At 37.3% G+C, this 24,398-nt stretch overlaps 1 pseudogene; it reads right to left on the minus strand.

Annotated features, from left to right (window-relative positions):
* Positions 1–2,111: 2,111 nt before the first annotated feature.
* Positions 2,112–3,176, minus strand: LOC124528779 (actin, cytoplasmic 2-like; annotated as a pseudogene).
* Positions 3,177–24,398: the final 21,222 nt, after the last annotated feature.

The raw sequence follows: 24,398 nt of genomic DNA on the forward strand, positions 1-24,398 counted from the left end.
AACATGGGTGAAGAGAAAAATCCTTTGAATAGTGGCAGGTCAGAGTTACACAAACCCAGTAAAAGTTGCAGCCAAGTAAGAATGACGCTGGGAACCTGTCGCTTTCATATGAAACTCAACGGTTTTTAAGGCTTTTTGCTACTGCCAAGAACCACCAAATTAAGAGGAAGCCATGAATATACGTGTCACTAGTGGCTTTTAAGTATCAGAACATTGCCAAAATAAACAGCAAGGGTCCTTTGATATTCATATTTCTTGGGGATCAAATGTGTGCACTCCAAGCCATATCTACCTCCTCTGAGACACTGAGAGGATAAAAATTAAGATGATTCAAGGCCTTTTCTTCTCAACTTCAGAAGAGCACAGTGCGCTCTCTCTCTGTCTCTCTCTCTATATATATATATAGCACTGGCACACCTAGGAAATGATTATGTTTGAACAGCACACTGAATAAACTGTAGGGGATTTTGGAGCCTCTGCATAGATATGGTGGAAAAAATTCATTACATTTTCCTTACATCAAATAATTTGAAAATATAAATAAATTATAGAGTTTCAAATGCAGTATTGTGGTGGGCAGAGAACGTGCCATTCCAACTCCTCTTCATGGAGAGACTTGGCTCAGGGATTGTCCCACCTTGCCCAGGGACACACCGACAGAGGCAGCTCGTATCTAATGGGCAACCAGGCAGGATCTAAGGATCCAACCATAGTGGCCCAAAAGGGAACAAGTCTGAGGGGGGCTTGACTGCTCCAGAGCTGCCTGGAGATGGGGTGGCCCAGACTTTGACTGCCTCACAAAGCAGTGTCCTCTGCCCAATCCTGCTCTGGCCTCATTCTCTTCATAGGTGTGGATCCTTAATAAATACCCGGCCCTACAAATTCCCTTTCAGCCTCTGTTCTTGAGGAACCGTCAAATGACAAAGATAAAGAATAATTTTATTTAATAACAAGTTTGATGTCCTTTATTCAAGGGAAAACAATCCATGGATGGGGAGAGTACAGTGCCTCACAAGCAGTGAAACATCTTCCCAAGGGATCTGGGGCAAGAGAAAGTTTTTGTAGCACTTTCCTTCAGATAAACCCCCAGAAGTGGAATTGTTGAATCATATGGTAGTGCTATTTTAAATTCTTTGGGGAACCTCCACACTGTTTTCTACAGTGGCTGCACCAACTTACATTCCCACCAGAAGTGCACAGTGTTCCTTTTTCTCCACATCCTCACCAACACTTGTCATATTGTCTTTTTCATACGAGCCATTCTGACACGTGTGAGTTGATATCTCATTTTGGTTTTGCTTTGGTTTGGTTTACTGCAGCACTTTATTTTCCTCACATAAGACACATTGCTGGGGCCTAAAGTTCTCACATGACAGTAGAAAACCAAAATTTGCTGTCATCTCCTAAAGAATTGAGAATTGCGCGCACGCGCGTGCACACACACACACACACACACACACACACCACCTTACATAAATTAAAAGGATGACTAAATTTACAGGTATAAATGCAAACTGTTTCTTGACTCAAGGCAAGCAACAACCCATGGTGTTTTGGGGGGAAAACATTAGCTAAGAAAAAAAAATGGATCTGAAGGCTTAGACCTTTCCAACCCTATCAGATCAGCATGGCAGAAATGACAACTGGTTCAGGACTCTCACCAGCCTCTACAGAAATACTGGAATAGGCAGCTTTTATACAGTAATAACCTGCACAGATCAAGAATCTCATGGTCTGGTAGACTCTCATGAAGCCAATGGATTCCTCTCCCATAAACACGCTCTCATCTCAGCCCTGACGTGATCAAGCAGCATGTACTAAGGTTTTAAGCCAAAGATATACACGGGGTACTAACCGTACAAATGGAACAGTTAACTTGAATACAAGGTCAAAAATAGCAACAAGTTCTAACAATCCAGTGTTAGTTTCATATACACACTTCAAGGACATATTTCTTTTCAAAGGCTTATTCCAGCTTCACGAGGCTAGCATGAGGTGTATATACATTTGGCAGGGAAATTTTACATTCCTGAATTATTTGGATGCATCTGGAAATTATTTGGAAACATTTGATGCATGCAGCAAATGCTATGCATCTGCTTGAAGTCCATTTAGAAGTATTTGTGGAGAACAATGGCAGGGTCTACCTCCTCATATTTCTGCTTATTGATCCACATCCACTGGAGGGTGGACACTGAGACTAGGATGGAACCCCCATCCACGCTGGGTACTTAACTATGTTCAGGAGGAGTGATGCTTTTGATCTACATTGTGCTGCGGGGCCAGGGCCATGATGTCCTTCCATATCCTGTCAGTGATCCAGGATACATGGTGGTCCCACCAGACAGCACCTTGTATGAGTACAGTGTGTCCTCATCATACTTCACAGTGGAAGTTGAAGGTGGTCCCATGGATGCCACAGGATTCCATAGCCAGGAAAAAGGGCTAAAAGAGCACCTCTGGATACCAGAACTGCTTGTGGCCAATGCTGATCACCTGACTATTGGGCAGCTCATAACTCTTCTCCAGAGAAGAGGAGGATGCAGCAGTGACCCCATCTCCTGCTCCAAGACATAGCAGACCTCCATGATGTCATTCAGGATTTCTTACTCAGCCAGTCTGGTGAAGCTGCAGGCATGCTACATGAGGATCTTAGTGAGATAGTCTTTCAGGTCTCAGCCAGCCAGGACCAGGTACAGGATGCTATGGGGCAGGGCACAGCCCTCATAGATGGGTACTGTGTGAGGGACCTGGCCCCCAGACTCCATAACAATACCAGTGGTATAGCCAGAGTTATACAGGGACAACACGACCTGATGTTCATGTACATAGGCAGAGTGTAGCAGGTCTAAATGTGATCTGAATCATCTCTCAGTTGGCGTTGACACTCAGGGGGGCCTCAGTCAGCAGCCTTGGGTGCTTCTTGGGGTTGTAGAAGGTGTGGTGCCAGATCTTCTCTATGTTGTCTCAGTTGGTGATGATGCCATGCTTGATGGGGTAACTTAAAGGTCAAGATGCCACTCTTGCTCTAGGCCTCATCACCCAAGTGGTCCTTCTGCCCCATGCTCACAATGATGCCCTGGTTTCAGGGGTGCCCAACAGTAGACAGGAACATGGCTTGGGCAGGGGTGGGGGTATCATCTCCCAGCAAAGCCAGCTTTGCACATGCCAGAGCTACAGTCATGATAAGCAGGATGGTTTCTTCTGGTGGAGGTGGTGGGCCCCAGGGTTCCGTGAAGCAGGCATTGTGGTTTTGATTTGCATTTCCCTGATGATTAGTGATAACTGAGCACTGTACATTTTCATATACCGGTTGGCCATCTGTACGTCTTCTTTGAATAAATGTTATTCAGATCCATCCATTTTTAACCTGATTTTTTGTTTTTGTCTTTTTTGCTATTGGGTTGTAGAAGTTCTTTATATATTTAAAAAATTAACCCTTCCTCAGAAAATTTGCAAATATTTTTTCTCCCATTCAGGAGTTACCTTTTCATTTTTGTTGATGGTTTCCCTTGCTATGCAGAAGCTTTTCAGTTTGATGTAGTCTCACTTGTTTATTTTTGCAAATAATCTTACTAAATAATTGAAAATAATGATGAAGCTCTTATTTATAGACTGCACACATATTACTACAGCTATCACCATGTAGCTCAATTCAATGTTACTAAAAGTGAATAGCCACTTCACCCAAGACAGAGGTATCTGATATGAAATCAGAGGTTCAAGCCTGCCTCCCATGGCTGTGCTAGTCAGAAGACCTTACCCCTGACCTACTGTGCCCTCTTCAGGCTCATGAAACACAAACACCTTTAGCAACTTTGGATCTAGCGATTTTAGTAGCCCCCTTCTTGGCAGTGATCGGAGTATAAGAATGGAACAGGAAATGCCCAATTCTGCCCATCACCCTTGCCCATCACCTGATTTACCATCAGACCTCCTCACTCAGGCAGTCCCCTACAAGCCCTGGATGAGGCTGCTCGTGGCTGAGTTTGCCAGAAGAAATATAAAACATTTAGTTAAATTCGGATTTCATACAAAGAAGATTTTTTTTTAGAAAAACCACGTCTCAAATATTACATGGAACTTACTTGTATTAAATTTTTTAAAATCTAAAATTCAAATTTAACTGGGTGTCATGTATTATTATTTGCTAATTCTGGCAACCCTGTTGGAAGTCTTGAAGGTTCTGGTCATCTCAGGCCCACCCCAGCCTGGGATGAACTAAGGAGATCAGTATTTCTTGGATTACCTATTATTTCCCTGTGTATCTTTTGGGAAATGCTATTGTTGGATTTGATACTGCTGATTCCTTCAGTCTTTTTTGAAAACTCTTCTTTGCCTACCTGGACTCATTTTTCTTTTCTTTTTTAAATCTGACCAGTCTTTCTCTGGATTCTAATTCTTCCTCCACTGTCTAAATCAAATGTTAGTCAATATTTTCTGTAAAGGGTCAGACAGTGAATATCTTATGTTTTGAGGACCGCATAGTATCTGTTATCCTGGACTCTGCCTTTGTAGTACAAAAGCAGTTACTGGCAATATGCAAATGAACAAACATGGCTGTGTTCCAATAAAACTTTATTTACACAAATAAGCAATAGGCCATTTTTGGCCTACAGGCCATAATTTGCCAATACCTGCTCTAGATGCAGGTGTACATGGATCAGTCCTTGCCTCTCTTCTGTTTGCTCTTTTACCAATCTCATCTAATTATACAATAGACCTACAGTTTGTATTTCAGTGACACACAAATTTGCATCTTAAACACTGACTTCCCTCCCTGCCTGCAGTCTTGTATTCCAAAATCCTATAAGATGATTCTTCCTGAATGTCTTACAAACACTTTAACTTCATCAATCCCAACTTCCCCCTGAAAGCGTCACATCTTCTGTTCCTCCTCCACAATCTCTATTTCTGCCAAGGTAACTACTATCCCTATGGCTAAACCCAGTTCAAAATTTCCATAGGTGTTTGGTTTCCTCCTTTCCCCAACTGTTTATATTCACCCAGTGGACAGGTTCTGTAAATTCAATACACTTATGTCCTATCTGTGTCTCCTGTCCCTTCCTACCACCAAAGGGAAGTTTTCTGTCCCCTTGCCCAGCCCATTGCAATATTATCCAAATGGCTCTAGATACCAGATACCAACCAAATTTCTCCAATACTGTCAGACTGCCTTTCCTTAAAATAGTCCTGATTTTTCTCTTTTGTCCTAAAAACATTTTGAAGCCCTTTTAATGATTTTGTATTAATGTCTATGTTCTTTAACCTGAAGTCAAAGACCCTCTGTGGCCAGCCCCACACTAACGATCCAACACTTTAATTGTGTGCACCATTAACAATATTCAAAAGGAACTACATGCAGTTCTCTAGCCAAACACTTTATCTATTTAATTCTTCCAATGCTTTGGTTCTCCCCTGCCCTTCCCAATCTTACATTGGATTCTACCTACATTGGAAGACCCAGCTCAAATGGTATCTTGTCCACAAAGCCATCCCTAACCTTCTCGCTAGAAGAAATGCTTCCATATTCAAACTCTTAACTATAGTCAGATTATATCTCTCTTACAGGTATTATAATTTTCTACCTTATTTCACATTTAGCTCTTGCCCTGTCTCCCCAGAACAGGTAGAAACCTGGAAACAGATTCTCTGAATCTCCTTTTTTTCTTTATCTCCCAAAAGATTCAGTAAAAAATCCTTCCAACCTCCCTCATTTTAGGTGTTCAATATATAACTGATAAATTAATTTTAAAAATAGAAGATTAGCATTCTGTATACAAAAAAAAAAAACTACTGAGTAAGTGACTGTGTTATGTGTAAAAAGAGAGAAATTGTGGACCTGAAGTTAATTTTAACTCATTCTTCATTTTTCCACCTTCCCTTTTTTTCACTGTGGAGGAAGGGAAAGGGGCATGAGGTAAACATTACTTTAAATTCAATCAGGAACCTAAAATTGATTCATAAAAAAACACATATCTTGCTGGGGCTAGGGACTATTGTTTTATTTTTTTGTTTTGTTTATCTACATGTTTATTTAGGGGTTTTTTTTTTTGCCTCGTTTTATTTGAGGAGTATAGTCCCTTTAATATTATTCAGAAAAGAATTTGTAAAACTTTCATAGCTATCACTTATGAATGTTTTTCTTGTGCCAGACACTGTGCTAAATGTTTTTTATGTCTTATCCTGAAATCCCTTCAACAGTCCTTGGAGGTAGACAATCTTCCTCCTTTACACATAAAGAAACTGAGACTCAGAGAGGTTCAAACAGCTACAAGAGTAGAGTCAGAATTGAACCCAGATCTACCTAATTCAACAAACAGCCTCTATTCTTATCTAAAAAGACATACTGCCTCTTATATTGAAAATAATAATTAACTTGAAAGCAAGGACTGGAGACTATTAGTAAATATGTGGTTTTTACTTCATGTGTATTAGGAAATGGAAGGCAGAGGCAGAGTAGCAGTCAGGTCCAGATCTAATAGGGAACTAGGAACCATACCAGTTATTTTTTTTTTAAACATTTCATTTATTTTTGAGACAGGGAGAGACAGAGCATGAACAGGGGAGGGTCAGAGAGAGAGGGCAACACAGAATCGGAAGCAGGCTCCAGGCTCTGAGCCATCAGCCCAGAGCCCGACGCGGGGCTCGAACTCACGGACCGCGAGATCATGACCTGAGCCGAAGTCGGCCACCTAACCGACTGAGCCACCCAGGCGCCCCAATACCAGTTATTTTAACAGAGAGAATATAATATAAAGAATTTTGATCAATTTGAAAGTTGAAACTAGATAACTAAAGAGAGAAAGAAGAGAATTCCAAGGTATTAAAGATGTGATTGTAGGAGACAGCTACTGTCTCTGGGGCCTGGGAGAAACAAAAGGAAGAGATTCAAAGTATAAAGTTTACAAACTTAAAAGAAGAACCTCCTCAGGGGAAACTTAGATTCTGAAAATAGGGACACTGTTCAGGTGGTGTTAAAACACGCTGCAAATGAATTCAGTTGCACCTACAGGAAGGAACTGCTGCTGCCAGGGAGGAGCCGCATCGCTGGGGAGACATGGTAAGAACAGGAAGTAGAGGGGGAGGAGCAAATCCGTTTCCTCATCCAGAACCTCTAATGTCCCTACTGACAGAGCCTACTAGGGAAGCAGCTGGCATAGCAGAAATGTGGTGTGCGGAGTCCCAGGCCCTGCAACACAGAGATACAGAGTTATAAAAGGATGGGTTTGGAAGTGAGAGGCAATAACTTAAGAAGTGGCCCAGGAAGGACACCTATGAAGAGGTATCTATTGAAATGTGGTCCTTGTGAGCTGAGAGTAAAGTCAAATAGGCCAACATAAGCAACGTGGGATAGATCTCTCACCTATAAAAATAAAATTGTAAAGACCTCTAGGTGGGGGGCTTGAAATAAGTAATGCAAAAGAAATAAAAGATGCAGATAGACTTCTTGACTTCAAAAATCAAACAACGGCTCAAGAAAACACCACCAAGGCAAATTACCTGTGATGGTGATGGTGAGCAAATTTGCCATAATTGGTAAAGCACTGTTAATTCAAACCCCAAGGAATGCTAAAATGCCATCGTTTCACACTAGAGGTCACCCCCGGTAAGAAAATATAATTGTACCATCCTTTATTGTCCCCCTGTAGCTGTTACAATATTGGAGAGCTGCTCCTTATTGCAAAGAGATTGGATTTTTATGAGACTGACATGCTAAGCAGCTTTCTAGTCAAGTAAAATACTGCATTAAATAGAATTCACTTTCATACTTTGGTTGAGAAGCAGATATATTGACTATATAGTACAGAAGACAGTATTCATTACATGCAATCACTGACCTATTTCTACGGTATCAACTTTAATCAGAGGTAGGTCAACACTGTTATCAAGAAACAATACATTGTATATTACATAGAGACTGATCTTGGGGAAATACTGCCTCATGTCAGTATTTAAACTGGGGAAAATACTGCCTTGTATCAACAGAAAATAGGTGTACTACCTGAAATAATTATACTACATATTTTAACAAACTCATTAATTTTGGAGTTTATTGCATTAAAGACATTTATGGCTTGGGAAATTAGGATGTCTGCTATCACTTTCTGGCAAATTATGATTCAAGGACATCTTCTAGAAATGACATTTGCTAAAATTCTTAATGGTGGGGAATCCTCTTTAGGTACAGAATTCCAACTTTCAAATTTATATGAATGTACTAAAAATAAGTTGACCATTATTTAATAAGACCATGCATTGATATGATGCAGATCACTTTTACTATATCTCTGTGTCAGTGCTCCTTTGATATTTGTGCTCCCAGCTTTTACTACCCAATAACTCTCACTGCTGTCATTCTTTTGTTGTTCTTGTTTGTTTGCTGCTCTCTACCTATATTCTGATCTTTCTACATTATTCGTGGAAAGAAGCAACACCTAAGGTGTTCTGGGTTTTTTTAATGTACTTTACTCCAGCTGCCATTCCTGGAGCCACCATGACTGTGTTGGTTAAAGTGTCCAAGAACTTAACCCTTCAACTTCATCACCCCCTCCCTCACTGTGGTCTTTTCTTGCACCCCACTTTACCACTCACCTGATCACATCCCTTCCCTTTTCATCAAATAAATGCACCACCTTCAAAATTTCTATTAGATATATATTATATTGTATTATATTATTATATATGCTTTCATTGTACCATGCATCCCTAATATATCCAAATCCAGTGACACTTCACTTTTCCACAATCTATCACTTCTCGGGTTGGTACTGTCTTCCATACACTGTTTAAAACCCATGGATTATCATTATAATCACTCACGAGTTACTCACTCAACTCTCTTGCCCCACTTTTCTTTGATCATGTTCCTCTGGATAAATCCTCACCTTGGTTAAATCCAACTATCTACCTATTCTATGCTCTTTTCCATTAAGTCAAATGTTACTAGGGAAAAGAAATGCAACCACACTGTCAGGTCTAAATTTGAAAATCAAAACCAGAACTATTTGAAAATAATAACCAGAGAATCAAAGGGTCTCTCAATAATTCAAATATACTTCCAGGATATATTTGCTTTCCTACTTACCAAAATGGACTTTTAATATTTTCTCTCGCCTTGAACCTCTAGCACCACTATTCCCCAAAGACACATATACACACATACTCTCAGCTAATGATATTGCCTCATATTTGAGAAAAAGGAAGCATCTAAAAGAAACTGCCTTATCTTACCACCACTAAGTCCACTGCCTTCCCTGGTTCTTTTCCCGTAGTCTCTGGCTGTCCTTCCATTATAATGGATGAAGTATGCCTTCCTACATACCCCTATACTTGTGTCTAGACCCCATTCTTTCTCTACTGTTCAGGGTATCCATTCAGTTCCTGGTAATCAATTTCTCCCTCTCTACTGAATCATTCCCATCAACGCATACACATTCTTCATGATGTCACATTATCATCCATTTCTACTGACCACATACAATCTCCACTGACCCCATGGTCTACTTCCAGTTTCTGGAGTACTTTTCTGCTCCTTTTCATAGCAAAAGTTCTTGAATGGCTTATTTATGGCCCAGTCTTCACTTCCTGCCATGCCATCTCTCCTTAGCTCATTATCTTTCCCACATTATGGATTATTTTTGTCAAGGTTATTAGGAATCATCACTGAAATCCACCATGTTTCCAAATTTACTTGGCAGTTATAATTCTTTATCTTATTCAAGTTCTTGGAAAGATTAAACACCATCAGCCATTCGATCCCTCTTAAAACACATCCTTAATTTTTGTGAATCCACATTTTGCTGTTTTTCCTCCTTACATCTGAATCACTTTGCTCAGTCTCTTTTTTTCTGGCCCTTCCCTTCAGTCAAAACTGAGAAGCTGGAGTGGCCAGGGCTCCTCCAAGGCTCCACTGTTCTTAATCTCCAGTGCTTTCCTTGGTGAGCTTATGTATTCCCATTATTTTAATACCATTTGTGGAGACTATCGAATTTGTGTCTCCATCACAGACCTCTCCACTGAACTCAAAACTCTAATCTGTAATTAACTGTAATTCTATGATTGACATTTCCACTCGAATATCTAATCATCTTATTAATCCCAATATGGCCAAACAGAACCTTGATTCCCTTGATTCTCTCCCCAATGTGCACTTTTGAACTCCTTCCCTGCTAATATCTCAACCAACCACCTGTTGCACAGGTACAACATTTATCATCATTTCAGTTCCTCTCTTCCCTTCATTCTCCTCTCTCACATACAATCCCTAAACCAGTTACTTCAGATTCAACTCCAAAAGACATTTTAAATCTACCTGCTCCTTTTTATCTCCCCTGCACCAGCCACTTCCAGTTGCAATCATTATCACCTGCATGATTGCTCTACTCTACAAGAGAGGTCATTTCCATTGTTGAACTTTTCAAAAAAATCAATTTTCTTATGTGACACAACATATCCCAACATACACACACACACACACACACACACACACACACACACACACACACACACTTAAAACCCATCATTTATTTCCCTTTGCGCTTAGAATAAAATCCAAAGTCCTTCCTGTTGCCAAGATGATATGACTCACATTTCTAGCTTCAGGACCTACCACTCTCTCCCTATCTCATTATACTTCAGCCCTAATAGATTTGTTTTTATTCCTCAAACTCACCCAATTCTCTCTGCCTCAAGGCCCTTGTACTTACTTGTTCTCATCTCTGCAGATCTCTGTGTGGCTGGACCTTACTACAGCTGAAACTCCCATCTTCACAGAGGCACCTGTGTTAGCTTCTTTCATAGCATTGATTGCTATGTGAAACTCTCTTGCCCGTTCTTTGTTATTACTTACTTTCTTTTTTTCATCTGTCAGCTCTCTTTAAGTCAAGAACCTTGTGTATCTTTTTTACTATTGCATCTAGAGCCTAGAGTATCTAGAGCATAGTAGACGCTAAATAAATATGTACAGGAGGAGGAAAAATGTGAAGGAAAAAAATGGGATTTAATGATTTTCTCACAAAGGTAATGGTACAACTACTTATACAGTTTCTCTAACATCTGTCTTTCCAACTTCCCCAACTAAATTTCATCTCTGCAAGTTTATGCATAAGACAGTACCGAGCACAGCTTGGCTCAGAGGCATGTCTCTGTTAAATAAAACTAATCTGACAGCATCAGACCACTGGGGTTTAGCCGTTCACATTCTGGATGGCTGGAAATGATAGTGTGCCAAACCTCCTTGGGTACTCAGTGAACCACACTCTCCACCATCTCCCTACACACTCCAGGCAATTACCCATCTGGTTTGCCTGGCTCGCCCTGTCATATTTGAATGAGGTTTTCAGCTGAAAGTGAATGGCGTGTGTCCGACCTGAAAGGCAGCCTCCGGCAGTTGTATCCCAGGACTGCTTTCAACTGTAGCCACTCTCTCCAGAAGGGGGTCAGGATCCTCCCCAAAAGTAGCAGGACAGTTAAAGTCCTAGGCAAGAGTCAGGGGACTTGGGTTCTAATCCCTGTTTGTCTCAAGTTCACTGTGTGATTTGATAAAATCCCTGCACCACTGTAGGGTTGTTTCCCAACTGCAAACTGCGGGGTTCATATTAGGTAATCTCTGGAATTTCTTCCAGCTCTAACATTCCAGACTTGTAAACCACCAAGTGGCAAGCATTTGCTGGGTTGCAAATTCTCCAACCCAACAAGCCAATCTCCAACCTGGGATGAATGGCAATATTACCACCATTTGGGTTTTTTATATTTGCCCAGAACCTCATAATTATGAGGTTACCCTTACCACACCCTTTGACATAGATGGGTGACAAACACTAATTACCCTGCTCTGCAGGAGGAGGAAGGATGGCACAGAATGATTAAATGACTCACCCTCTATTTACCAAAAGCAGTGGTCTGGCAGGGACTAGAAATCCATGAGCTTCTGAGTTGTAGACCTAAGCTTAGGACATTAGGCCACAGGGCTCTGCTAGAGTACTTGGCTTTGCTTGTTTTTTATTCTGGAATAGATGAAAAAAACACTCATGATTGCATTCTCTTTTCTGAACGATTCACTGCTACTAGTGCTAATGCAAATGGATAAAAAAGAAAAAGTTGTATTTACTTCAACCAAAACCCCAAGAAAATTCTGTATGGGCAGGCACTGAGGTACATGGGGAGAGTGTGGACTCTGAAGTAAGAGACACATGTCTTTGTTTTGTGAGCAAGCATCCTTGCAGGTATTAAGAAAGCACGAAAAGCATAAAGATGTGTAAGACTCAATTTTACTCATAACTCTGCAAGGTACCTAATTCTCTGACTCTGGCTTTCCTAATCTGTAAAATCTGACTAATAAAACTTGCCCGCAATATTCTTGCAAGGATGAAAAGTGATAAGAAAGACAATTAACTCTCATTGTGGTTCCTCAATTAATTAACACTTTTTCCTTTTCTCCTCTTCCTTGCCTAGGGAACGCAAATTAGGGTGTTCCCTACTCACACATCCAAAGTCCCCTGCCACTCACCCTCATCCAGTACAGAAGGACCACAGGCCACTAAAACAGGCGACCAATCATCCATGGGGTGAAAGGATCCCCTAGGATCTCCGTTTCCAGACTCATTAATGACATAGAGTATCTAAGAAATGAATGACTGACCCTGTGTCTCCTCCTATAACAGTGGAGCTAACCAAACTGTCCTAGGGAATATTCTGGAAGGAAGGGTCTCTGAAAGGTTTATAGACTCTTGGACATAAAATGTAGACTAAGTGCTATGATTTTTTTTTCAAACAGTCTTTCATGGTATACTCAAATTATTTCTACTCCTCTGAATAGCCACTTCAGACTCCTTGTCCATCACCTGGTCCCTGTCATGCCACCAGACATGTGCAGAAGTCAGAGGATAAGAACAAAGAGACACAAGTAGGGAAGGAAGGCAGGGAAGGAAGGATGTACAACTTGCATTGTTAAAAACAAGGGAGTTAGAGTAACAAACAAGAGACAAGTTTACACTGAGGTGATCTGTGTCCTTCTGGTAATGAGTCCTGGAACCATGGATGCTGAGTTGGGAGACATGCTTTCAGGTCTGCCTCTGCTACCCATGGGCTGTGTGGTGATCTGTAGAGTATGAACTCCTACAGTGAACTGAGACTCAGTGTGCCCACTTTTGTATAAGTAGGGTAAGAACAAACTGTCCTCAAATGCTTACTAGCACTAAAGTCCTAAGAGTCCTGGAATAAGGTACATAGAAGCTGACACATAGTATCCACACATGCCTTATATACACAGGTTTGGGGGCCCATAGGTCCAAGGGTCCTATATCTTCATACCCTTTGTTATAGCACTGTACATTTTTCTTTGAGGTAGAAAGAAACTTTATCTCCCTGAAATATAAATGTATATAAGAATTATGTATTCCAATACATCTGTATCATTAACAAGTTTCCTAGGCATTTTAAACTAAAAAAAAAAAAAATCCAAGGATCATATATTTTGAGAAACTCTGGTCTAGACATACATGTCCCAAACTATTAACCAAGAAAGCAAAACACAGAAAAAGACACTTTCAATATTTGAAAGAAATTACTAATGAACATGCCACTTAAAATGATTGTTCTTAAACTGTGTAAGGAAAGTTTAGAAAATTCAGATTCCTGAGCCCTAATTCTTAACTGTTAAGAACTGTGGGAAGGAGTGTAAATGGCCCAGATACAGGTGTGTTTTCAAAGCTCCTAACGCCATGCTGCTGATTGCCCAGGTCTGGAAACCACTGTTAGAAAGCAAAACCTCAGCAGCCAAGTCTGGCAAGTATGTCAGTCCCTCTCAGTGCCCAGCAGAAGTAATTTCTCCTCTCACTTGTGAACATCTGTGATAATCATCATGGAGAGCCGGCTTGTTTGTTAATGGGGGGAAGAAAAGCTATTTACCTAGTTTGCAAGCCAAGGGAGAGCTTAATTAATGTCAGAGCAGATACGATTTCCTCCTCTCTCCTTGCCCTAGGAACTCACAGGGATAACGAGAGGATTTTTAATTAATGTTTGAAAAGCATTCTGAGATCCCTGGATGAGAGGTGCTAGAGAAGGGCACAACATGATTATTATTGTTATTAATAGTAGTAGTATTAATAGGAATAATGAAGTTGTCTAAAGTGACTTTTTAGAAAATTGATTATATCAATTGCCAGTGTGCTGTTGTGGCAAGAATTTTTGGAGTATAAAGGAGAAGGAGGGAAAAAAAGACATAAAAAAAATAAAAAATGCTTTTTTTACCCATTAGAACTGGATAACATTTTGAGGTCCTAGCATGAGTGCTCTATGCCAAGTTCTTCTTATACTTTTCCAATGTAAATTAAAATACAATTATTAATTTCTATGTTACCAGTGAAAGATTTTGAAAGAACATAGTTATGAAGGAAAGATACTATTCCCAAGTTTGGAAAATAGAAGTTCTAAATTTGGGGCTTATCATTGGCTATTTACTGGCTTATCACTAATTATTTAACTTTGGGCAAGTCACATTATGTATATTTCTTTATTGGTAAAATAGAGAGATATTGAAATATGTTCTACCCAACTCACAGATTAATGAAAATGATTGGAGATGATAAATGTGGAAAACTTTTATGTCTGTAAGTTGTTAAACAGAAGTTCATGATGATGATGATGATAATGGTTACACCAAAAATTCAAATTGTAAGATGGTAGAAATAAATGTGCATTATTTATGATAAATTTTTTAAATATATTTTTAATTTATGAAGCCAGATTGTTCTACAAGGCTTACAATAAAAAGCAACTATAGGAAGTTTAGAAAGTTAAAGAGTTCCTCAAGTTTACAGTGAAAATCAGCTAGTCCCTGCCCATCCCTTCCACTATAGTTCTTATTCCCAGAGACTCTCCTTTTTTATGCTTCAGCTGTTTCTTTTGATGTTTATCTCTATATTGTCAATTATTATGATCGAAATGCTATATCTAGCTCTGTACAAATGTTAAGATCATTTTTTTCCTATTATAATAGAATATTAATTATTTTATACTACCACCCTCACTCCCCTCCTTTCTACAGATATAGTTACATTTACCTTTGCTAAAATTAATATTTACTATGTACATAATTACTACTTCATAAATAATGTTTATTATTAACCAAATAGTATACTACCATTACATGTGCTCTCTTACAACAACTCTTTGTTTTTCCTAGGGTTATTAATTGCCTAACATTTAAAAATTTGCTTACATTTCTATCAACTTCACACTAGGTTGATTCCATGAATTCTTGCAGAGCTATTAATGTCCTCTTAAAACTACTGTATTTTCAACCTTGTCAAGTTCATCAGATAATATAGTGCTTCTTTTTTTTCCCAGACACCTGCCTCTCCTGTCTTCTTACTGCAATCAAACAATACTATGTCAGAGGCCATTAAAATAGTAGTGAATCCTTGGATCTATGGGCTCCCACACTGTGAATATAAGGCATGTGTGAAATCTGTGCATCAGCCTCTATGTGTGTTGTTCCAGGATTCATAAGACTTTAGATCTAGTAAGCATCTTGTGGACGATTTATTTCTACCACACTTATTATACACAGGTGGGGAAACTGAATCTTAGAGAGTTCACTCTTTGACAGTAGAGGCAGATCTGAAAGCACATCTCTCAGTTTTAGTTTCACCCAAAATGCATGATTACTAATATTTCTGTTATTTACATTGTAAATGACAGGTATATAAAAAACTACCACCCAGAATACTATTCCTGGCAAAAATGTCCTTCAGAAATGAAGGGGAGATAAAGACATTTCCAGACAAAGGAAGGAAGGAAAGAAGGAAGGATAAAGCAAAAAGCTATGGGAGTTTTTTTTTTGTTTTTGTTTTTGTTTTTTTGTTTTTTTTTTTACCACTCATCCTGTCATACAAGAAATGCTAAAGGGGTTTTTCAAGTTGAAGTGGAAGAACACTAAGTAAAAACATGAAAATATATGAAAGTATAAGGCTCATCGGTAAAAGGAAATATACAGTGAAATCCACTGTAATAGTGTGTGTAAAGCACTTTTATTTCTAGTATAAGAGTTAAAAAAGCAATATTAAAAAAAACTACAGCTACAATAATTTGGTAATGGATAAATAATATATAAAAAATATAAAATATGACATCAATGTGGGGGAAAGAGAAGTAGATTTTTGTATGAAATTAAATATACAGTGTTATAGGCTTAACACAGATTGTTATATCAGTAAGATGTTATATGTAAGCCTCATGGTAACCAAAAAGAACAAACCTATAGTGGATACACAAAAGATAAAATGAAAAGTTAAAGCATACCACTATGAAAAAAAGAAAAAAAATCACAAAGGAAGGTACCAAAAGAGGAAGAAAAGAACCAAGGAACTAAATAAATAACAATATAACAATAGTAATTTTAACAAAATAGTAATTTTCTACCTATCAAAAGTTAGTAATATTTTATCTATGAAAAATTAAAGTAAATGGATTAAATTTTTCAATCAGAAGACAAAGTGGCTGGATAGACTAAAAAACAAAAAACCCAAAAGACCAACAAGATCCAACAATATATCCCATGCAAATGGTAACCAAAAGAGAGTGAATATGCATAGCAGTGGCTCCACATATTTCATATAAAGAAACCTTCAGCCAAATTTGTTACAAGAGACTAAAAATGTAACTATATTATGATAAAAGGGTCAATTCATCAAGAGAATATAACAATTGTAAATATATATGCACCCAACATTGAAGCATAAAAATATTTAAAGCAAATATTAACAGAACAGAAGGCAACAAGAATCAGTAAATTTAAGATTGAAATCATATTGAGTATTTTTTTTACTACGCTAAATATGAAACTAGAAATCTATAACAAGAAAAAAAAAACCCGAAAAATTTGCAAATACATGGAAACTAAACATCACATGCCTGAATAACCAATGGGTCAAAGAAGAAATCAAAAGAGAAGTAAAAAAGAATCTTGAAACAAATGAAAATGAAAACATAACACTAAAATTTACAGAATGAAGCAAAAGCAGTTGTAAGAGAAAAGTTTATAGCAATAAATACCAAAAATTAAGAAAAATAAAAGATCTCAAATAAACAACCAAACTTTATAGCTCAAGGAATTAGAAAAGAACAAACTAAGCCCAAAGTTAGCATAAAGAAGAAAATAATAAACACTAGAGCAGAAATAAATGAAATAGAGACCAGAAAGAAAATCAACAAAACTAAGCTAGTTTATTAAAAAGATAAGCAAAATTCACACGCTGTTAGCTAGACTAATCAAGAATAAAAAGGATTCAAAAAAACAAAATTATAAATGAAAGATGCAACATTAAAACTGATGTCAGAGAAATATAAAGAATTATAAAAGGTTACTCTGAATGTTAAATAGGACAACCTAGAAGAAAATTAATAAATTCCTAGAATCATACAAGCTACCAAGATTAAATCAGGAAGAAAAATCTGAACAGACCAATAACAATTAAGGAGATTGAATCAGTAATCAAAAACCTCCCAACAAATAAAAGCCCATGATTAGATGACTTCAGTGGAGAATTCTACCAAACATTTAAAGAAGAATTAATACAAATCCTTCTCAAACTCTTCCAAAAAATCAAAGAGGAGGGAACACTTCCAAACTCATTTTATAAGGCCAGAATTACCATGATACCAAAGCCAGATAAAGACACTACAGGAGAAGAAAACTGGAGTCAATAGCTCCAATTAGCAGTGATGCAAAAATTCTCAAAAAACTCAAATTTGGCAGCATATTAAAAGGATCAAACATCATGGACAAGTTGAGATTTATTCCTGGGATGCAAGGATAGTTGAACATGTGCAAATCAATAAACCTGATATACCACATTATTAGAATAAAAGATGAAATTCATATGACCCTCTCAATACATGCAGGGGAAACCTCTGAAAAAATCCAAATCCTTTCATAATAAAAGCTCAACAAAATGGGTATAGAAGAAACATACCTCAACATAATAAAGCTACAAATGACAAACTACTGCTAACATAATACTCAGTGAAAAGCTGAAAGCTTTTCCTCTAAAACCAAGAACAAGACAAGGGTGCCCACTCTCACCATTCCTATTCAGTATAGTAATAGAAATCCAAGCCAGAGTAATTAGACAAGAAAAAAAAAAAAAAAAAGGACATCCAAATTGGAAAGGAAAAAGTAAAATTGTCTCTGTTTGATGATGGCATGCTTGTAAACACGGCAAACCTTAATGATTCAACCAAGAAAAAAAAAAAGTTAGAACTAATAAATGAATTCTGTAAAGATGCAGAATACAAAATAAGCATACAAAAATCAATTGCATTTCATGCACTAGGAACAAACTATCTGGAAGAAAAATAAGGAAATGATCCAATTTACAATAGTATCAAAAACAATAAAGTACTTAGAAATAAATCTAACCAAAAAGACAAAACATATGTACAGTAAAAATTATAAGATATTGATGAAATAAATTGAAGAAGACAGAAACAAATGGAATGATATCCTGTGTTCATGGATTGGAAAAATAAAGATTTTTTAAATGTCCATACTACCCAAAGCCATCTATAGATTCAAGGCAATGCCTATCAAAAGTCCAATTTTTCACAGAAATAAAAAAAAATCCTAAAATTTGTACAGAACAAAAAAATATCCCAAATACAGCACTCTTGAGAAAGAACAAAGCTGGAGGCATCACACTCCTGATTTCAAACTATAATCCAAAACTATAGTAATAAAACAGTACGGTACTAAGATAAAAACAGTCACATAACTCAGTGGAACAAAACTGAGAACCCAGAAATAAAACTATGCAGATCATGTCAACTAATATTTAACAAAGAATCCAAGAATACTCAATTGAGAGAAGACAGTCTTTTCAATGAACTATGCTGGGGAAACTGGATATCAACATGTAAAAGAATAAAACTGGACCCCAGTCTTATAGCACTCACAAAAGTTAACTCAAAAAAGATCAAAGACTTAAGACCTGAATATAAAACTCCTCAAAGAAAACACAGAGAAAAAGCTCTTTGACACTAGTCTTGGAAATGATATTTTGTATATGACACCAAAAGCAAAAATAAATAAATAAAATAAAAATAAAAAAATAAGTAGGATGATATCAAATGAAATAGATCAAATCCCTATGGGATGGGATATTTATAACCCATATATATGGTAAGAGGTTAATATCCAAAATATATAAGGAACTCATAAAATTTAACAGCACAAAAAAATATAATCCAATTTAAAAAGGGGAAAAGACCTGCAGACATACAAATGGCTGACAGGTACCCAGAAAGATGCTCAACATCACTAATCATTGTGGAAATGAAAATCAAAACCATGAGTTATCACCTTACACCTGTCAGAAAGACCATTATCAAGAAGACAAAAGATAACAAATGCTGGAAAGGATGTAGATAAAAGGAAACCCTAGTGTGCTGCTAGTGGGAATGTGAACTGGTACAGTCACCATGGAAAACAGCAAGGAGGTTTCTCAAAAAAACTAAAAACAAAACTTCTAATGATCCAGCAATCCCACTTCTGGGTATATTTCTGAAATAAAGAAATGAAATCACTATCTCAGAGATATCTGTGCTCCCATGTTTAATGCAACATTATTCACAATAGCCAAGATATGGAAACAACTTAAGTTTCTATTTTTACAGTGTAAAAATGCATATTTTTACAGTGGGATATTATTCAGACACAAAAAAGAAAGAAATTCTGCCATTCCCAACAACACTGATGGAATTTGAGGGCATTACACTCTGTGATTAAACAGAGAAAGACAAATACTGTACGAATCTAAAAAAGCCAAACTCATAGAAACAGAGTAGAATCGTAGTTGCCAGGGTCTGGGGGTTAGGGAAAATGAAGAAATGTTGGTCAGAGAGCACAAACTTCTAGTTGTACACAAATAAGTTCTGGAGGATCTAACGTAAAGCATGATGACTATAATTAACAATGCTGCACTACATACTTGAAAGTTGCTAAGAGACTACATCTTAGATGTTCTCACAACAAAAGAAAACGGTAATTATGTGAAGTGATGGTGTGTTAACTAACCTTACTGTAGTAATTATTTTGCAATATATACATGTATCAAACTATCACACTGTATACTCTAAACTTACATAATGTTACATGTCTATTATATCTCAATAAAGTTGGGGAAATTTTTATTATGAAGCTACAGTAATCAAGACAACATGGTACCCACATAAGGATAGACATACATATCAATGAAACAGACTTGAGAGTTCTGAAATAATTCCTTACATTTATGATCAACTGATTTTTGGCAAGGGTGCCAGGTCAACACAATGCTGGTTGGGGAAGGAAGGAAATGGTGCTGAAATAATGATATTCTCATTCAAAAGAATGAATTTAGACCTTTACCTCACAAAACATGCAAATATTAACTTGAAATTGTTCATAGACTTAAACAGAATTGCTAAAACTATAAAATTCTAAGCTGAAATCTTCAGAATAAATCTCTTTAACTTGGATTTGGCATGGCTTTAAAATGACACCAAAAGCACAAGCAACACAGGAAAAAAATAAAACAAATTATACTTTATTAAAATTAAATTCTTTGTGCACAAACACCCTATCAACAGACTAATTGTAGTGATCATTTCACCATATTTACAAATATTGAATCATTATGTTATGTGACTAAAACTAATACATGTCAATTATACTTCAATTTTTAGAAAGCCCACTATCAAAGGAATAAAGAGACAATCCTCAGAGAGACATTTACAAATCTACACCTGATAGATGTCTTGAATGCAGATTATATAAAGGACTCACAAATCAACCATTAAAAGATGAATAACCCAAGCAAAGGACTTAAATAAATATTTCCCCAAGGGAGATATTCCCCCTAGGAATGCTCAACACCATTAGTTATCATGAAAATGCAAACCAAAACTAGGAGATACCACTTCACATCCACTAGGATTGCTAAAATAAAAAAGACAAATCATAACAAGTGCCACGACAGCAAGGATGTAGGAAAATTGGAAACCTTATATACTGTTCTTGCAAAATGATGCAACTACTTTGGAAAACAGTTTGGCGTCCTTCAAAAAGCTAAACATAGTGCTTCTATATGACCCATGAATTCTATTCCTAGGTACATACCCAAGAGATTGAAAACATATGTCCACACAAAAACCTGTACACAAATTCATAGCAGCATTACTGATAATAAATTATATCCATACAATGGAATATTATTAAGCCATGAAAAGGACTGAGATATTGATATATGCTATCAATGTTTCAAAAATGAATACTAAACACATTATGCTAAGTGAAAGAAACCAATTACAAAAGGCCATATACTGTTATGATTCAATTTTTATTAAATTGCCAGAATAGGTAAATCCATAGGGAAAGAAAGCAGATTAGTAGTTGTCAGAAGCTGGGGGATGGAGGGAATGGTGAGTTATTATGAAGGGGTTTCATATGGCCATGATATAAATGTTCTACAATTAGATGGTGGTGATGGTTGCACAACTCTATGAACACAGTAATAAACCACTGAATTGTACATTTAAAAAAAAAAACACACTTCTTGAGGTACCTGGGTGGCTCAGTCAGCTAAGCATCCTACTTTGGCTTAGGTCATGATCTCACAGTTCATGAGTTTGAGCCCGGCATCCCTACTGTCAGCTCGGAGCTGGCTCTCTACTGTCAGTGCAGAGCCTGCTTCCAATCCTCTGCCTCCCCCTCTCTCTGCCCTCTCTATGCCCTTTCCCTGCTCTTTCTCTCTCTCTCAAAAATAAATTAAAACACTTAAAAATTTAAAAAAAAGCACTTCTCATATAGCTTATCATATGCCATGACAAATGTCAAAATCTATTCAGAGATTATGGGAAGATAGCAATGTGCTGTGTCAGTAAAGGCACAGAATAATTACTATGTGTAATAAAAATTAGTTTCTTAATGACACATAAATTTCCTTTATTAAAATTATCAAAATATCTTCTTAAACTAAAACACTATTGATGCTGAGTAAATTTGCCTTATTGAATGATAATTTGTTCCATTTTTACTATCTAGACCTCTTCAAAGAACATTTTTAGAAAAAAAAATTTTCATCTTGAGCTTATCCTTGTTAATTGCATGTGTGTCTTTAAGCATGTATACTGGCACAGAACAAAAAAAAGAGAGAGAGAGAGACAGAAATTCACTTTATTAGTATCATCTTTTTACCTTAAAACTTGTCCTTTTCACCATTTTCCAGGCATTTTCTGAAATAACTAGTGTGTTCTGGAGTTGTATGGCTATATCACTGGCTTTTAAAACAAAAAATGGGGGCGCCTAGGTGGCTCAGTCAGTTAAGCATCCAACTCTTGGTTTCAGCTCAGATCATGACCTCACAGTTTCATGAATTCAAGCCTTGCATCAGGTTCCTCACTGACAGTGTGGAACCTGCTTGGGATTCTCTGTCTCCCTCCCTGTCTGCCCCTCCCCCACTCATGCTGTCTCTGACTCTCTCAAAATAGGTAAATAAATTTAAAAAATTTTTTTTAACATTTATTTATTATTGAGAGACAGAGAGACACAGAGCGTGAGCAGGGGAGGGGCAGAGAGAGGGGGAGGCACAGAATGCAAAGCAGGCTCCAGGCTCTGAGCTGTCAGTACAGAGCCTGACACGGGGCTCAAACCCACAAACCGTGAGATCATGACCTGAGCCGAAGTCAGTCGCCCAAGAAACTAAACCATCCAGGTGTCCCAATTTAAAAAAAAAAAAAATTTTAAAAATGTAATCCTCAGACACAGGGCTCCAAGATTTCCTTTCTCTAAAACAGTTCTACATCACATAAGAACAATGTTGAGGGTACAGTCTCTATCTGGATAGCTTCCTGCACTTATTATACCCTCTAACACTTTCATCAATAACCCCGTGTAATCTTGATTATTGTCTGAATTTGAAAACCAAACCTAAGCACATCAGCACTCACTCAAAACTCTTGGCAATGGTTTAGATTCAATACACACTGACAGAAAGAAGAATAGAAAAAAACAAAGTGACAGTCAGCATTCTTAAAGCTAAACGGTAAAGGGGGAACAGAATTTACCATTCAAAGGAATAAAGAGGAAGGTACTACTGATGGTCATCAAGTAGTTGCCGTTCTCAAGTGCTGGCCCACTGAATGATGTCCAATACACTCTGAGAATCTTGAGGGTTTTGGCTCCCTTAGCTCTTCAAAACAATGATATCATTTCACAAGAGGCAGAAAAGAAATCCCACTCATGGAATTATAGCCTTTATTGAATAGCCTAAAGGTAATTTAATATCACTGCGATCGTTTTGTGGTAGCTAATAGTAATAACTTGCATTTTTACCATGGTGTGTTCAAAACACTTATACATCATCACAGTCATCATCTAACGTCAGAAGAGATTAGGTGTTACTAATATCACTGTCCACATAAATAAATTGAAATACAGATCTATCTTCTTGGCTGTGCAACCTTTTCACAGGCTCCTGTACCTTTCTTCTCTAAAGCCATTTCTTTGTAAAAACACCACAAAAGTATGTGGAACATAAACCAGTGACATGATCTAACTTATTCCTTAATAAACATATGAATATCTTCAGACTAGCTCCTAAGAACAATTTATACCTTTTTAGAATAATAAGAATGCAACAGAACTTTAAGTCCAAACATACTCTATAACATGTAGCGTCCTGAACACTCAATACCTGATGCTTGAGAAAGTTCCAAAGAAAAGAGCCAGTATTCAGCATCAACTACTGAAGGCATCTTCTTCAGCCTATGTGCACACCCGTCTCTTAAATAATACTTATCATATGAGACATTCTGCACCAGAGAATGCTTATGCATTTCCTCATGAAAATGGGTCTAAGATGTGACAAAATGTATTGATACATTTAATAAATTTATAAAGAAATTATTCCAAAAGTTTTGGAGAATGAGAACAAGAGGGTAATGTTTCATGTCTTCTTTTAGGATGACTTTTATTAAGGGAACAAGTAAACAGTGTGCGTACACATCATTTTTTTTTGCAATTATTATTCAGTAAATATTTAATATTGATCTCTATGTATTAGGTTTATTCTTGGCACTGAAGATACAGACTTGAACAAAAACTAGAAGGTCTTTGCTCTCAAGGGGCTTACATTACAGTAGACGGAAATGGACACTAAGCAAACACAAAAAGCAAAAGACTAATGGAGAATGGAAGCTTAGAGAAAGAGAAAACTAATATGTAATATGGGGCAATGCAAGAAAACAACTGAGTAGATATTTTTGATTGGTTAGCCACAGAAGGCCTCTGCTGAAGGTGTTATTTAAGCTGATATTTAAATGACCAACAGAAACAAATTTAGCAAAGATATGGAAAA

Source organism: Lynx rufus, unplaced genomic scaffold, assembly GCF_022079265.1.
Source record: "Lynx rufus isolate CCGP_SWC_20201006 ecotype Redwood Valley unplaced genomic scaffold, mLynRuf1.p SCAF_10, whole genome shotgun sequence".
NCBI classification, from domain to species: Eukaryota; Metazoa; Chordata; class Mammalia; order Carnivora; family Felidae; genus Lynx; species Lynx rufus.